This window comes from Galeopterus variegatus, unplaced genomic scaffold (assembly GCF_000696425.1).
Source record: "Galeopterus variegatus unplaced genomic scaffold, G_variegatus-3.0.2 Scaffold562, whole genome shotgun sequence".
Lineage (NCBI taxonomy): Eukaryota > Metazoa > Chordata > Mammalia > Dermoptera > Cynocephalidae > Galeopterus > Galeopterus variegatus.
In genome coordinates this window covers 298,178-314,168 of record NW_007726673.1, presented here as the reverse complement: position 1 = coordinate 314,168, position 15,991 = coordinate 298,178, and the positions used below count along the sequence as shown (strand labels likewise).

General features: G+C 38.2%; 1 protein-coding gene across 1 annotated transcript in view; it reads right to left on the bottom strand.

Annotated features, from left to right (window-relative positions):
- The window catches only part of ANKRD55 (ankyrin repeat domain 55), a 115,821-nt gene that overhangs the window by 80,783 nt on the left and 19,047 nt on the right, over nt 1-15,991 (bottom strand). The window lies entirely within an intron of this gene.

Sequence of the window (15,991 nt, the reverse complement as noted above, 5' to 3'; positions counted from 1 at the left end):
GTTTCAGGAGGTGGTATTTCCAGAAGAAACAGAGCTGTATGCAATTCCTTTGAATTGGTAGTCACCTGTATTGTACCTTTGTGCATGATTGAACCAACTGATAGTACTGCCAAAGGTGACAAGAGAACCATGGGCCAAGTGACCCCAGGGGAGCACTGGAAGGGCTGGGAGGCAAGTTCAGCCCATGTGTGTTTATTCCCCAAGCACAGCCATTGTTCAGGAGAAAATATGGGCATAAGAAAAGTAATTTTAAGTTGTATTCTTCTACTAAGGTGAATATTATGCCAGAGATACTTTTCGGTTCTAATTGATTTTTACTTGGCGGTGGTCCTAACCCCTTGGCTTGGTTTCTCTGTCACAGTATTTCCAGGAAGTCATTAATGATTTTCAACCAGTCGACCTGTCCTAGGAGGAACTTGTTATTGAAAATGATTCACTTATAACAATAAACTGTTTTGTAAAGTGAGTAGTTGCTCCCTAATTTGTCCATGGTAGTTTTTTCTGTTTTGTTTTGTTTTTGTTTTTCAGCAGGCTCACATGCATACTTGCTTGGGGGCTGGCAGTGAGAGGTGTGGGGTGTCAAGGTCAAATACCACTTCTGTGCTAAGTGCAAAGACTCTGGAGCCAGACAGCTTGGGTATAAATCCCAGCTTGAATTGACCAGCTGTGTGAATTTGGGCCAGTTACCCTCTCTGGGCCTTAGTTTCCTTATCTCTAAAATGGAGCTAATGATGATGAGGATTACAACCACTACCTACCTTTCTCATAAGCTGTTGTGAGGGAAAAAATGAGTTAATATTTAATCCTGTGTGCTTTTAGAGCAGGGCCTGACATATAGTAAACACCATGTATACTCTGGTACTATTAGTGCTACTTTTCTTTGGCTTGCTTACAGAACATTAGAAATCTGCTACCTGTAGTGGAAAAAGTCCCTTGCTGATAATGGTTAATAAAGAATCCATACATTGCATGGAACATTAACTCTCTTTTAGAAACCTTCCCAGGAGTATAGATATTTTGTTGATTGCTCACAATACCTGAGGGCATAAGAAATAGGGCCCAGACCTGAGGACAAATATGGGCCTGGTATCTGGTTGTATGACCACATCTAAAGATGCTGGTAGCATCACTCTGGGAGGAAGATCCTGGTGGGGAGTTGAGGAGCTCTGTGTTAATAGTCTGTATGTTATATAATGTACTTATGTAATATATATAAAAGTGTTTACAACCTGCTCATCACTGAGTGCAATAAAAAATGTAAGGCACATTCATCACCCTGTGGAATATGTACAGCTGGGAGAAATAATGAATGCACTGTCTGATAGAATAGGATCCCTAAAATATCTTGCAAGAAGGATTCTAATAAGATCCAATTTAATAGGGTTGAACATAGGTTGAACATACCTAAGTCCATAAAATACCCGGTTGAACTAATTGAAAGGTGGTTGAACCCACAGGTTGATTCAGTAGAACTGACTGAACATTCAGGGGCAAGAAATATGACCTAGAACTAGTCCACTAAGCAGTAGCACTATCCTGACCACAGAGATTTGTTCAGGAATGTGACCCAACTGGAGCTCATGAAAAGCAATGATACTTTGGCTGGGATTGTTGGCAACAGTACTCTTACTTTGTTCCCCTACCCATGAACCTGGGAGCTACTTGGTGACATCTTATGGGTGGAGAGCCTGTTAAGAAGAATGAAGATATCACAAGAAGAGCAGAACTGGGTCAAGAGAAGGAAATAGTTGAGATCTGGTGACGTCCTTTGAGCTCCTGAATCAAGCCACACCTTAAGCCAGCACCATGTCTAGAACATTTTTTACATGTACCAATAAATTCCTTGTTTGCTTTAGTGAGTAGATTGCATAGATTTGTATGTTTGTTTTGGTTTTCTTTTTAATCACTGAAAGAGTTCTAACCAATAAAATGTTTTAAAGGCAGCACATTTGAAAAGAACTTAGGGTTTTAGTTGGATAGTTAGCTCTATAGGAATTAGCAGTATTTTAATAAACTAGTAGGAACTCTGGTTGCATTATCAATAGTCCAGTAACTATATTAAAGGAGGTGATTGGCTTTTTTCCATTCTTAACTGGTCAGTGTCATGTTGAGGTCTATGGCCTATGTATTAAATGGGGCTACAGGGGCTGGAGAACACTCAGAGGAGAGTGACCAGAGTGGGGTATGAATGGACTTGATTCATGTCACATGAAGAACAGTTGAAAGAAACAGATGTGTTTACTCACTGTACCCATTGAACAACAACTCCCCATTCTTTCCTGCCACATCCCCTGAAAGTACCATTCCACTTTTTTTCATTATGAATTTATTACTCTAGGTATCTCACATACATGGGATCAACAGAATTTGTCCTTTTGTGACTGGCTTATTTTACTTATCATAATGTCCTGAAGGTTCATCCATGTTGTAGCATGTGTCAGAACTAACTTATTTTTTAAGGCTGAACAATATTCCATTGTATGAATGTACCACATTTTGTTTATCCACTCACATGTCAGTGGAGACTTGGGTTATTTTCACTTTTTGGCTATTGTGAATAATGCTGCCATGAACATGGGTGTAAAAATCTCTTTGAGACCCTGATTTTAGTTCTTTTGTGTATATACTCAGAAGAGGAATTACTGGATCATGTAATAATTCTATTTCTCACTTTTTTAGGAACTGCCATACTGTTTTCCATAGTGGCTGCATCATTTTATTTTCCTACCAACAGTGCATGAGGGTTCCAATTTCCCCATATCCTCCACAACACTCTTTATATTTTTGATAATAGCTATCTTAATGAGTGTGAAGTGGTATCATATAGCAGTTTTTAATTTGCATTTCCATAATGATTCCTGATGTTGAGCATCTTTTCATGTGCTTATTGAGCATTTGTATATCTTCTTTAGAGAAATGTCAGTTCAAATCCTTTGCCCATTTTTGAATTGAATTTTTTTCATTGTTGTTAAGTTGTGAGAGTTCCTTTTATACAGTTGACCCTTGAACAATGCAGGGCTTAGGGACACCAACCCCCCATGCAGTCAAAAATCTGAATATAACTTTTTACTCCCCCCCAAACTTAACTACTAGTAGCCTACTGTTTACTGGAAACTGTCCCAGTAACATAAGGATTTGATTAACACATATTTTGTCTGTTATATGTATTATATACTGTATTTTTATAATAAAGTAAGCTAGAGAAAAAAATGTTAAGAAAATCATTAGGAAGAGAAAATACATTTACAGTACTGTACAGTATTTATTGAAAAGAATCTGTGAATAAGTGGACCCATGCAGATGCAGTTCAAACCTGTGTGATCCAAGGGTTAACTGTATTCTGGATACTAACCCCTTATCAGATATATGATTTGCAGATGTTTTCTCCCATTCTGCGGATTGCCTTTCACTCTGTTGATAGTGTTCTTTGATGCACAAAAGCTTGTAATTTTGATGTGGTCCAACATGTCTATTTTTTCTTTTGTCTGTGCTTTTGGTATCATATCAAAAAATCATTGCCAAATCCAATGTCATGAAGCTTTTCCCCATGCTTTCTTCTAAGAGTTTTATAGTTTTAGGTCTTAGGTTTGGGTCTTTGATCAATTTTGAGTTAATTTTTATATATGGTTATATGGTATAAAGTAAGAGCAGTTTATTGAATTGTGTGCCCCCAAAGTTTAAAGTGTCGGAGGCTTGGTCCCCATTGTGACAGTGTTAAGAGGTGGGAAGTCCTGTTATAGTAATTGAAAGGTGGGACTTTGAAGAGGTGATTAGATTGTGAGGACCTTGCCATAGTGAGTGGATTAATGGTAGTCATGGGTGTGGTTCTGAGGGCTTTCAAAGGAAGAGCACATGAGAAGTTCTCTCTCTCAGCTCCACCATCTGCCATGTGATACTCTTGAGTCGCTGCAGTCACCACTAAGACAAGACTCTCACCAGATATGTTCCCTAGACTTTAGACTTCCCAGCCTCTGAAACTGTAAGCAATAAATTTCATTTTCTCACAAAGTACCTAGTTACACGTATTTTGTGAAAAGCAACAGAAATGGACTAATACAGAAAATTGGTATCAGAGAAGTGGGGTGTTGCCTATAACAAATACTTGAAAGTATGGAAGTGGCTTTGGAACTGGATGTTGAGGAGAAGCTGGAAGAATTTGCAGGAGTAGGCTAGAAAAAACCTAGCTGCTGGTGGAAGTTTAGAATACAAGAAAACCAAGGAAAGTTTGGAACTTCTTAGAGACTAATTCAATGATGGCGCACAAAATGCTGATAGAAATATGGACTGTAAAGACCATTCTAAGGGGATCTCAGGTGTAAATGAGAAGGAACTTATTGGAAACTGGGACAAAGATCACCCTTGCTATGAACTGACAAGAAATTTGGCTGCATTCTGTTCATGCCCCAAAGTTTTATAGATTGTGGAACTTCAAGGTGCTGACCCAGGGTATTTGGCAGAAGAAATTTCTAAGCAGCAAATCATTCAGGAAGTTGCATGGCTACTTGCAAAAGCCTATGCTGAGTAATGGCAGAAAAGGCATAACATAAAGCCAGAATTTATAATTCAAAAGGAAGCAGAGGGCAAAAAATTGGAAAACTTTCAACCTGGCCATGTGGTAGAGAAGCAAAGAGAATTTTCAGGAGAAAAATGCAGTGGTGCAGCCCAGTGACTGTTTGCTAAGGAGATTAGTACAGAAGAAAGGCATTATGAAAGGAAGGGAAAAAAGACATTGAAGGCATTTCAGAGGCTTCCTCTTTCATTAGATGTCCAGAGGCCTAAGGTGACAGAATGGTCTCAGGGAACAGGCCTGTGGCGTCCTTCACAGGCTCACTGCCTAGGGCCACTTCAGGATGCTGGTCCCCACACTAGTACCCCAGCTGCTTTGGCTGCTCCAGCTGTGGCAAAATTGGCCCCAGGTGTGGCTGTACCTACAAGCCTGAAGCCTTAGTGGTGTTTGTAGGCTTGCAAAATGGCAGAGCTGTGGAAGCTTGGGAGCCTCCACCCCAATTTCAAAGGATGTATGGAAAAGTCTGGGGGCCCAGGAAGAGACCTGTTGTGGGGGTGGATTCACCACATAGAGGCTTTGCTAGAGCAATGCCAAGATGAAATGTGGAGTTGGAGTTGCAGCAGAAAAACTCCATCAAGGCCATGCTTAGTGGAGCTGTGGGAGTGGGGCTGCCATAGAGACAGAATTGTGGAGCTACCCCTGTGCAACACCAGCCTGTGAGAACTGAAGCATCTCCTCAGACCAGGAAAGCCACAGAAGCAGAGCTGCTTGAGGACTTGGGGACCCAATCTCTGCACCAGTGTGCAGAGGACATCTAACATGGGGTCAAGGTACATGATTTGCCATCTGTGAGATTTAATGCCTGCCCTGCTGAGTTTTGGACTTGCTTAGGAACTGTTACCCATTTCTTTTGGCCTATTTCTCCCTTCTGGATGGGAATAAGTACGCTATGTTTGTCTCACCATTGTATCTTTGAAGTAGATAACTTGTTTTGACTTAGATGGGATTATGAACTTTGGACTTTTGAGTTGAAACAAGATAAGACTTTCAGGATTAAATGAATGTATTTGTATGTGAAAACAACATGAGTTTTGGGGGGTCTGGGGTAGAATGCAGTGGATTGAATTATGCCCCCCTGAAGTTTAGCGTGTTAGAGGTTTGGTCCCTGTTGTGACAGTGTTAAGAGTGTAGGAAATCCTATTATGGTAATTGAAAGGTGGGGCCTTGAAGATGTGACTAGATTATGAGGATTCTGCTATAGTGAAAGGATTAATAGTGGTCATGAGAGTGGTTCTGAGGGCTTTAAAAGGAAGAACACATGAGAAGTTCTCTCTCTCTCTCATCTCTGCTATCTGCCATGTGATATCCTGAGTCACTGTAGTGACCACCAGGACAAAGCCTGCACCAGATGTGTTCCCTGGATTTTGGACTTTCCAGCCTCTGAAATTATAAGCAATAACTTCATTTTCTTACAGATTATCCAGTTCCAGGTATTTTGTTATAAGCAACATAAATGAACTAATACAGTAAGGGTCCAACTTTATTGCTTTCCCTGTGACTATCCAGTTGTTCAAGCATTATTTGTTGAAAAGACTATTCTATCCCTGTGGAATGGTCTTGGAACCCTTTTCAAAACCAATTGAACACAGATGTATGGGATTATTTCTGGACTCTCAGCTGTATCCATTAATCTGTATGTCTGTCTTTATGCCAGTATCACATTGTTTTGATTACTGTAGATTTGTAGTAAGTTTTGAAATCAGAAAGTGTAATGCCTCCAGCTTTGTTCATTTTTAAGATTGTTTTGGCTATCTGGAATCCTTTGATTTTCATATAAATTTTAGGATGGATTTTTCTATTTCTGCAAAAAACATCACTGGTATTTTGATACCGATTGCGTTAAACATGTAGATTGCTTTGGGTAGTACTGATGTCTTAATAATTTTAAACCTTCTAATTCATGAAACGCAAGATGTCTTCCATTTATGGGTGTCTTTATCTCCTTTCAGCAATTATTTGTAGTTATCTGTTTGCAAGTCTTTCAGCTCCTTGGTTACATTTATTCCTAAGTATTTTATTCCTTTTTGGTGCTATAGTAAATAGAATTGCTTTCTAAAGGGCTTTTATTTACTTATTTTTTTGTGACTGGTAAGGGGAACGCAACCCTTGGCTTGGTGTCCTCTGCACCGCTCTCAGCCAGTGAGCGCACCGGCCATCCCTATATAGGATCCGAACCCACGGTGGGAGCGCTGCTGTGCTCCCAGCACCGCACTCTCCCGAGTGAGCCACGGGGTCGGCCCTCTAAAGGGCTTTTATTTACTTATTTTTTTGTGACTGGTAAGGGGAACGCAACCCTTGGCTTGGTGTCCTCTGCACCGCTCTCAGCCAGTGAGCGCACCGGCCATCCCTATATAGGATCCGAACCCACGGTGGGAGCGCTGCTGTGCTCCCAGCACCGCACTCTCCCGAGTGAGCCACGGGGTCGGCCCTCTAAAGGGCTTTTATGCAGACAATTTCCTGATTAAATTGTTCTATGAGACTTCAGCAGTTAGAAATAGCAGCAGGTGAGAGTGACAGAGAGACAGGTATTTTAATTGTTGGAGCTTTGTAAAAATGTTCTGGGTCACCTGAAGAGGTAATGAGCTTCTTGTCATTGAGGATGGCCCATCTTAGCTAGATGGCCATCAAGAAAGCATGTTTAAAAGGATTTCAGACACAGAGTGAAGCACAGGGTAGGGGGAAGGGAAGACACATGAGGCAGAGCAGAGTGTACTTCAGAGTTCCTCCTAGCCTGGATATATGATACTAAACTGAAGAGTGATTAGGAAATAGGAAATAAAGGACTTTCCCTAGAAGTTGTGTAGAAACAGCCAATCTAAATTGTGGTCAATGCAAATAATTAGGCCTAAATTTGCAGACTTCATGAATCATTTCTTTAGAAATAAGAAAAAGTGATGATAATGCAATGGGAAGGATGACTGATCCTTGCGGAATCTAAATTGGGGGCAGGAAAATTTTTTTCTACTGAAAATAACAAATCTACTTAAGATAGCCAAAAGATCTACATAAGCAAACAACACATTAATCCTTCCTTCCTTCCTATTTATCTATCTACCTACCTACCTACCTGCCTGTCTGTCTAGGGGAGGATCATGTTTTGAATGGCTATTGCCTCTCTAAATGTGTGAAAGCTAAACAGATAGGCTCATGTATGGGTGCCTAAAGAGAGATTTCAGATTGCACACAGAGGGAGAGAGTCTGAAAGTAGAGAAAATATAGGAGACATGAAGAAATAAGAAAAAAGAAATGTGAAGAGATGTAGATTATATTTTTAAGAAATTATATATGTATATGTATTTGTGTATATGTGAAATATGTAAAAGGAAATATGGAAGAACATGCATCAAAAAAATCAATAAAGATGATGTCTTAGATATTCTTCAGAACTTTCTACATTTTCTAAATTCTCCATAATGAATTTATATTCTTTTGTACTCATCAAAGTAGACCATGCTTTTTTTTTTCTTAAGTGGTGAGAGGAGTGTGGCTTACTAGCCTTTCATCAACATGCTGTTATTAAAAGGGTAGACAGAGCCTCGTGTCTCTATAACTAAGAAAGCAAGTCCTTGATATTTGACAAAGTTCTAAAAAGGGAAAAAAATGTGTTTTTTCTAATTCTGACCTTTATAAGTATCTAGTAAAATTTCTTAAAAAGTATATATTTAAGATTTTTTATTAATTTTTACTTAAAAATTGGAAGAATAGACAGTCTTGAAATCATCTCTTTTCTTCACTTTTCATGGTCAAATAACCTAACTGGTTTCTGGATGTATCATAAATTATCTACCTAATCCCCAAAGCCTAGCATTAACACTGGGATTTCACACACATGTATGACAGGCTATTAGAAATATTTTGGGTTAGAGGACCTTCCTCAGAGCTTCTTAGATTTCAGACAAGTGTGGGTCCCTTTTCTAGAGTGTCACATGGTGCCTCTGCTCTTGAGTTATTGTGGGTTATTATTATTCTTTAGGAAAACCCTCAACTGTATCAATTACTGGGCCTATTTTGTTGAAATTACCCAGAGGTCAGCTTGACACTTGTTCTGCTTAAGGTATGACCCTTTTGTGAAAGGGCTAGGTCAGTATAAGGGAAGATTGGGAATTGCAGTTTCAAGGATGGCTTGGGAGGCTTTCTTTGGTTTATTCTATTCGGAGTATCCTTGGGTAACTGAATTCACCCTCGAGGCACCAGTGAAGTCTGGATTCATTTTGGGCAACTACAGACAACTTTGCAGGTCTTCCTTGGTTCCTTGAAGTAGAATTGATTGCTTCTAGAGAACTGAAATTGATTCATTCATCTGTTTATTCAACATCTACCATAGGCTAGTAAAATTGTGGGTACAAAGGTGGTAGTGTTTCTGTTCCTAAAAAAGACATGCCTTTGTGGGAAGACCAACGTCTAATTTATGACTGAGACATAACAAGGATACTGTGGTAGGACAGGGGAAGAATCACTTAGATGAATAGTTTCCTGTGCATGCTCCTAATTCAGATTCCTCTCTCTTTTTGCAGGATTATCCTGGATGCTTTCAGGATGCGAGAGAATTTGTATTCTTGGGGCTACCCAGAATGACCTGTCTGTAAGGTGATGAGGTCTTTCCACCTGTAGGGAGGGTGCCAGGCCTTCATTTCATCCTGGTGGCTCCATGTGACAACATTGCCACCCAATGGTGATGAAGAGTCTCTGTGGGCTTTGACCAGGCTCTGAGCCAGGATGATGCCAGTTCTGCTGGGTAAAATTAAGAGCCAGTCAGGAACATTCTGGCCATGGAGGAACAAGTTTAAGGTTGTTGATACAGTTGGCTGGCATTGAAACAAAATTGGTCTCATGTGACTCTTATCATATATATCATGTGATACGCAGCATACATATGTGGAGCTGATACAGGAAAATGGTAAGAGCATAGGCTCTGGGACCCAATGTCCTGAATCCTGGTACCGCCACTTATGTACCACCTATGTGACCTTAGGAGAGTTGCTTAATCTCTCTATGCCCATTCTTCACTTATCAAATGGGATAAGAATAGTACCTACTTTGTTGGGCTGTTCTGAGAGCTAACTGAGTTAATTCACATAAAGCATTTAGAGCAGTACCTGGCACAGAGTAATTATTCAAATTGGGTCAGTTATTATTATTATCTATATTACTGCTTTGACATAGATAGGCACTTCCCCCTAATGAGACCCTTTGTCTTGTGCAGCAGACTGTAGTGATTTTGTAAAGTGAAACATTTTGCTAATTCTCATGTCTTCTCCTCTGGTCCCTTAGGGTACATTGCCTGATACTTTAAGAATGTTATGTCAAGTATCAGTCATATGGAAAGAAGAGAAAGAGAAATTTCTAACGTTTTTAAAGAGAAAAATAGCTCCAAGCGTTCTGCATGTACCCGCTGAGAGAACAAATACTCAAAGCATGCCGTGGGAGTAGAAAAGAAGGGATTTCATTCTGTGGGGAGGAAGTCTTGCAACAATATTATTTCAAGGGTAAATATCTGGCCACAATCAAGCCTTTCTTCATAACCAGACTTGTGATGCAACACATGTACGTCTTTCAGTCTCAGCACCCCTGTGTTTCTGGGGGTGCTGCTTCTGAATTCATCTGTGAATGCCATTCCACATTTAGCAACTCTCCTGGACACAGAGGGCCCAGGAAATAGAATTTTCTGTTTTAAGAAGCATGTCTATGTTGAACTTCAGTAAAGATGCCTCTCTAGGATGTACTTTCATTTTAATAGTACTAGTTCTTAAAAAGAAAAATCTCAATCTTTAATGTATAGGGCCTTTAGTATGGGGGCAATAAATGTATTTATTGATCCATTTAGTATGCGTATTCTACTCATATGGGTTTTCTCACCCACTGGAGTTTTGTGGAATCTTTTTGATGTTAAAGTATTGTGTCAAGAACTTCTTTGGTAATTAGGCAGATACAATTCTTAACTTAGTTTTATGAAGGATTGTGCTAGCCCAGCTGGGTTTTGAAAATTGAAAAGTAAGTCAAGTGTTATTTTGACCATCACTCCTTCAATCCCCCTCACTTTCTTCTGAGTCAATACATGACACCACCCACCTTCTTCACTTTTTTAGAAATGGCAGGTGTGGGAGTCAGGTATTTGCCATTTTAATTGGGGACTCTGGAAAATGAGGATGAGTGAGCAAGCAGGGTTTGTTTAGTTTGGAGAAGAACATACTCGGTTGAACTTGACAGCTGTTTTCAAATATTGGAAAGCTGGAAGAGAGTTTAGACAGGTTTTTTGTTAATCTAGAGGGTAGAACTAGTTCTAAGGGGTAAAAATTGGAATAGATAAGACTTTGGAATGTCTAGAGCTGTTCAGAAATAGAAGGGATTGCCTTGGGTGCTAGTGTGCTCCTCATTACTACTCATGTTTAAGCAGTTTCTAACCAAACATATCTTGGAGATGTTCTTGAGGTGATACCTGTATTGAGTAGAAGGCTGACCTCTTAAGTTTTTTTCATGATTGATATTCTATGTGTCTACCTAACATCTGTGGAGAACCAAATAATGAATCACCTGCCATTGCATGAACAATGACTGTTGGGCTGGGAGAGATTTGGAGAAGGGGGTCTTCCTTGGATCTTTTAAAAGACATCCTCCTGGAGGCCCTCTACTGTACTTACTTGTAGAACTGCCCCTAGTGCCTTGATCTCCTGAAATAGTTTAAGAAAACAAATGTAATTTGGGTGGCTGGCCCAAGTGTCAGAGATTGAACAAGTCTATTGCTCTGTAGTCCTCTAGCTTTACATTGTCCCAGAAGCCCTGTCATGGCTACATTCTGTCAGCTGGCCTCTACATCCTTCGACAATGGATGTCCACATTGTCTTGAATCTTTCTCCCCCTTTATCAATCATGCATTCCCAGAGTGGACAGGATTTCTTCCTTCTTTAAATTTTCTTTAAAATTTCACCAGTGCTTTAGGGTGTTTGAGCATGCTTTCTGTCCACAGTTACAGATTGACAGTAGTTCCTGGATGACTGGGATTCTAAAGGTGTTTACAAGCAATTGAAATAGAGTAGCTTCTTGTAACATTGGGATTATTGCTGGGTACCTGCCTTGGTTTTGTTGTTGCTTTATAAAAGGCATAGATTAAAACCCACTCTGGTGAATGATTGCTCTGCATGTGACCTCTCTGGAATTCATGCTTATTTTGGCTGTAGGGCTTTGCTTTTATTATAGAAAAAAAAAAAAAAAAAAAAAAAAAAAAACAAAACCCAAACTATAGATGGTAGAAACAAGAGTAGTGTTGGATATGTTGTAGATACTTGATAAATATGTTTTTAATCAATTTTATTAGCATATTCTCTCCCAATTGGCAAATTGAAGAGGGGTAAATATAAGAAATAAAGAAATTGTTATTCATATTCTTTGATCATAGAGTTAGGAAAAGTAATGGAAGAGGGGACTTCTGCCCCTTTAAAAAATTTGATAAGGCATGCTACTAGAATTACAAGTAGAGTTAAAGTAAATGAACAGTTCCCCTCAATCTTCATATATTACAAATATATGATTTAAATAAACCATATTTAAGTCATATCATTAGAGTTGCAAGCATGAAATTTTCTAAGGTCTAGAAAAGTGACAACAGAAATGCTTTTTCAGTAACCAAGAGATCTGATTGCTTAGTTAAATCTGAATCTCATAAAGAACTGTCTTTTTGAACATGGAACATATTAGCAAAGTGTTAGCCACTCTGGGCTTAGGTGTCTATTTTGTAAAATGAGAGCATTGACTACATCCCTGGATTTCAACACTTACTATACATTAGAATCACCTGTGAGTGTTAAAAAAACCTGACACCTGAGTCCTATCCCCAGATCTTTTGGTTTAATTCATCTGTCATTTTATGTTATTTTATTTATAATACTTTTTTAGATTAGGAAATTATAAAAATACAAAAACTATTCCAAAATATTATAAGAAGTGATTGTTCTACCAGCTTCCCAGACATCAAAGTAGGGATATGAGAAACATAAAAAAACCAAAAAACAACAACAGAAAAGGAAACATGACACCTGTGAAGAAACACAACAATTATCAGTACCAAACCCCAAAGAAAAGGAAATTTATGAAAGACCTGAAAAAAAATTCCAAATAATAATCTTAAGGAAACTTATTGAGATTCAAGAGAATACTGATAGACAACACAACAAATTCAGAAATACAATTCATTATCTGAAGGTGAAGTTGAACAAAGAGACAGATGTTATAAAAAAATAACCAAGGAGGAATCTTGGAACTGAAGAATTCATTAAATGAAATAAAATGTAAAACTGAGACCTTAAGCAACATGCTAGATCAAGCAGAACAAAGAATGCCTGAACTTGAAGACAGGTCTTTTGAAAGAACTCAGTTGGTCCAAAAATAAATAAATGAATAAATGAATAAATGAATAAATGAATGAATGAATAAATGAATAAATAAATAGAATGAGAGATTTATGAAACAACTAGGAAAAAAGCCTATGAGATCTATGGAACAATTTTAAGTTTAGAAACATCCATAATGTGTATTATCGGTGTTTCACAAGGGGAAGAGAAGGAAAAAGGCATCAAAAACCTATTTAATGAAATAATAAGTGAAAATTCCCAAGGATTGGAAGAGATATCGACTTCCAGATCCAAAAGGCTCAAAGATCTCCAAACAGATTTAACCCCAAAATAGTCTTCTCTGAGACACATTGTAATCAAATTGTCAAAAGTCAAAGACAAAGGGAGAAATCTAAAACCATCAAGTGTCAAGTCACCTGTAAGGGAATCCTCATCAGACTAATAACAGATTTCTCAGCAGAGACCTTGAAGGGCAGGAGAGAGTGGAATGATATATTCAGAGTGCTGAAAGATAACAATCTGCCAGCCAAGAATACTATAACCAGAAAAGCTATCCTTCAGAAATGAAGGAGAAATAGTGTCTTTCCCAGACAAACAAAAACTGAGAGAATTCATTAAAACTAGGCTGTTCCTACAAGTAATCTTTAAGGGAGTCCTACATCTGGAAGCAAGATAACTATAATTACCATCAATGATAACATACAAAAGAATAAAACTCACTGGTAGAGCAGATATGGAAATGAGAAAGAGAATGAAATTATATCTTATCACTGCAAAAACCCACCAAACAGCAAAGACAGACAATTAAGAAGAAGAAAGGAACAAATGATATATGAAATAGCCATAAAACAACTAATAAAATGTCAGGAGTAAAGTGATACCTTTCAGTAACAACCTTGAATATAAATGGATTCCCCATTTAAAATCTATACACTGGTTGAATGGATTAAAAAACAAGACCTAACTATATACTGCGTACAAGAAACTCACTTCATCTGTAAAGATGCACTTAAATAGTTAAGGGGTGGAAAAAGATATTTGACACAGTGGAAACCAAAAACAATCAGGAGTAGCTTTACTTACATTGGATAAAATAGATTTTTAAACCAAAACTATAAAAAGAGACTAAGAATAGCATTATATAATAATGAAGGAATCAATTCTTCAAGAGGATGTAACAATTATTACCAAGACCTATGGGATGCTGCAAAAGCAGTACTAAGGGGGAAGTTAATTACAATAAGTGCTTACATCAATAAAGTACAAAGATTTCAAATAAACAACACAGCATTACTCCTCAAGGAAGAAAAGCAAGAAAATCCCCAAATAGGAGGCAAAATAAAATAATAAACATCACACCAGAGCTAAATGAAATAGATGCTGAGAAAAGATACAAAAGATTAATCAAACAAAAAGTTGGTTTTTTGCAAAGATAAACAAAATTGACAAACTATTAGCTAGATTTAAAAAAAAGAGAGAGAGAGAAGACCCAAATAACAAAAATCAAAAATGAAAAAGAAGACATTACAACTGATACCACAGAAAGACAAAGAAGCATTAGAGACTATTATGAACAACCATACATCAACAAATTGGAAAATCTGGAGGAAATAAATAAGTTTCTGGACACATACAACCTACCAAGACTGAATCTAGAAGAAATAGAAAACCTGAACACATCAATAATGAATAACAAGATTGAATCAGTAATCAACAGTCTCCCAACAAAGAAAAGCGCAGGACAAGATGGCTCCATTGCTAAATTCTACCATACTTTTCAAGAAGAATTAATAACAATTCTTCTCAAACTATTCCAAAAAATTAAGAAAGAGAGTATTCTACCAAACTCATTCTTTGAGGCCAGCATTATCCTTATACCCAAATCAGACAAAGACACAACAACAACAAAATGAAAACTACAGGCCAATTCCCTGATGAACACAGATGCAAAAATTCTCAACAAAATATTAACAAACCAAATTCAACAGCATATCAAGAAGATTATACACTATTATCAAGTGGGATTTATCCCAGAGATACAAAGATGGTTCGACACACACAAATTAATAAATGTGATATATCACATCAACAAAAAGGACAAACACCATGTGATCATCTCAATAGATGCAGAAAAAGCATTTGAAAAATTTAACATCCCATCATGATAAAAACTCTCACAAATTAGTATAGAAGGAAAGTATCTCCGCACAATAAAGCCATATATGATAAACTCACAGCTAACATCATACTAAATGGGGAAAAATTGAAAGCTTTTCCTTTAAGAACAAGAACAAGACAAGGATGCCCACTCTCACCACTTCTATTTAACACAGCACTGGAAATTTTAGTCAGAGCAACTAGGCAAGAGAAAGAAATGAAGGACATCTGCATTGGAAAAAAGGTCAAGTTGTACCTGTTTGCAGATTACATGATCTTTCATATAGAAAAACTAAAGATTCCACTGAAAAACTCTTAGAACTGATAAACAAGGCGGATGTACGGTACAGCAGTTTTCCACCCCCTCATATCCCGCTCTGGTAAGACCAGTGTCTCTCCCACAGCTCTGACTGTTGGAAATCCGGCAATTTTATGGAAATGGAAATTCAGTGTTAGTTAATTGCAGAACGAAACTGCAGATCCTGCAGAAGGTCCAGTACGTCACAAAGACAATGACAGTGATGCTGGAGAATTGCTTAGTTCACACACATTGGCTACATTTTATTTATTTCATTTCATATCATTCATTCATCATTCTTTCGTTCAGCAGCTTGAATCCGAACACTTGACCTTGGAGTTAGAACACCGCGCTCTAACCGACTGAGCCAGTCAGCCAGCAGGTTCACACACATTGATGAATGAGGATCTGAGGGAATTAGACCAATTTACAATTGGGAAAGAAAAGAGGAGGAGTAGGATGTGTGAGGAATATTTATTATTATTATTTTTTTCCTTTTTGTCTTTTTTCATGACTGGCAACGGATCGCAACCCTCAGTGTCACGCCCGTACCGGACCAGGACCGGCAACGGGATCGCAACCCTCGGTGTTGCCCCCGCTCCTCGCTCAGCCAGTGAGCGGCCG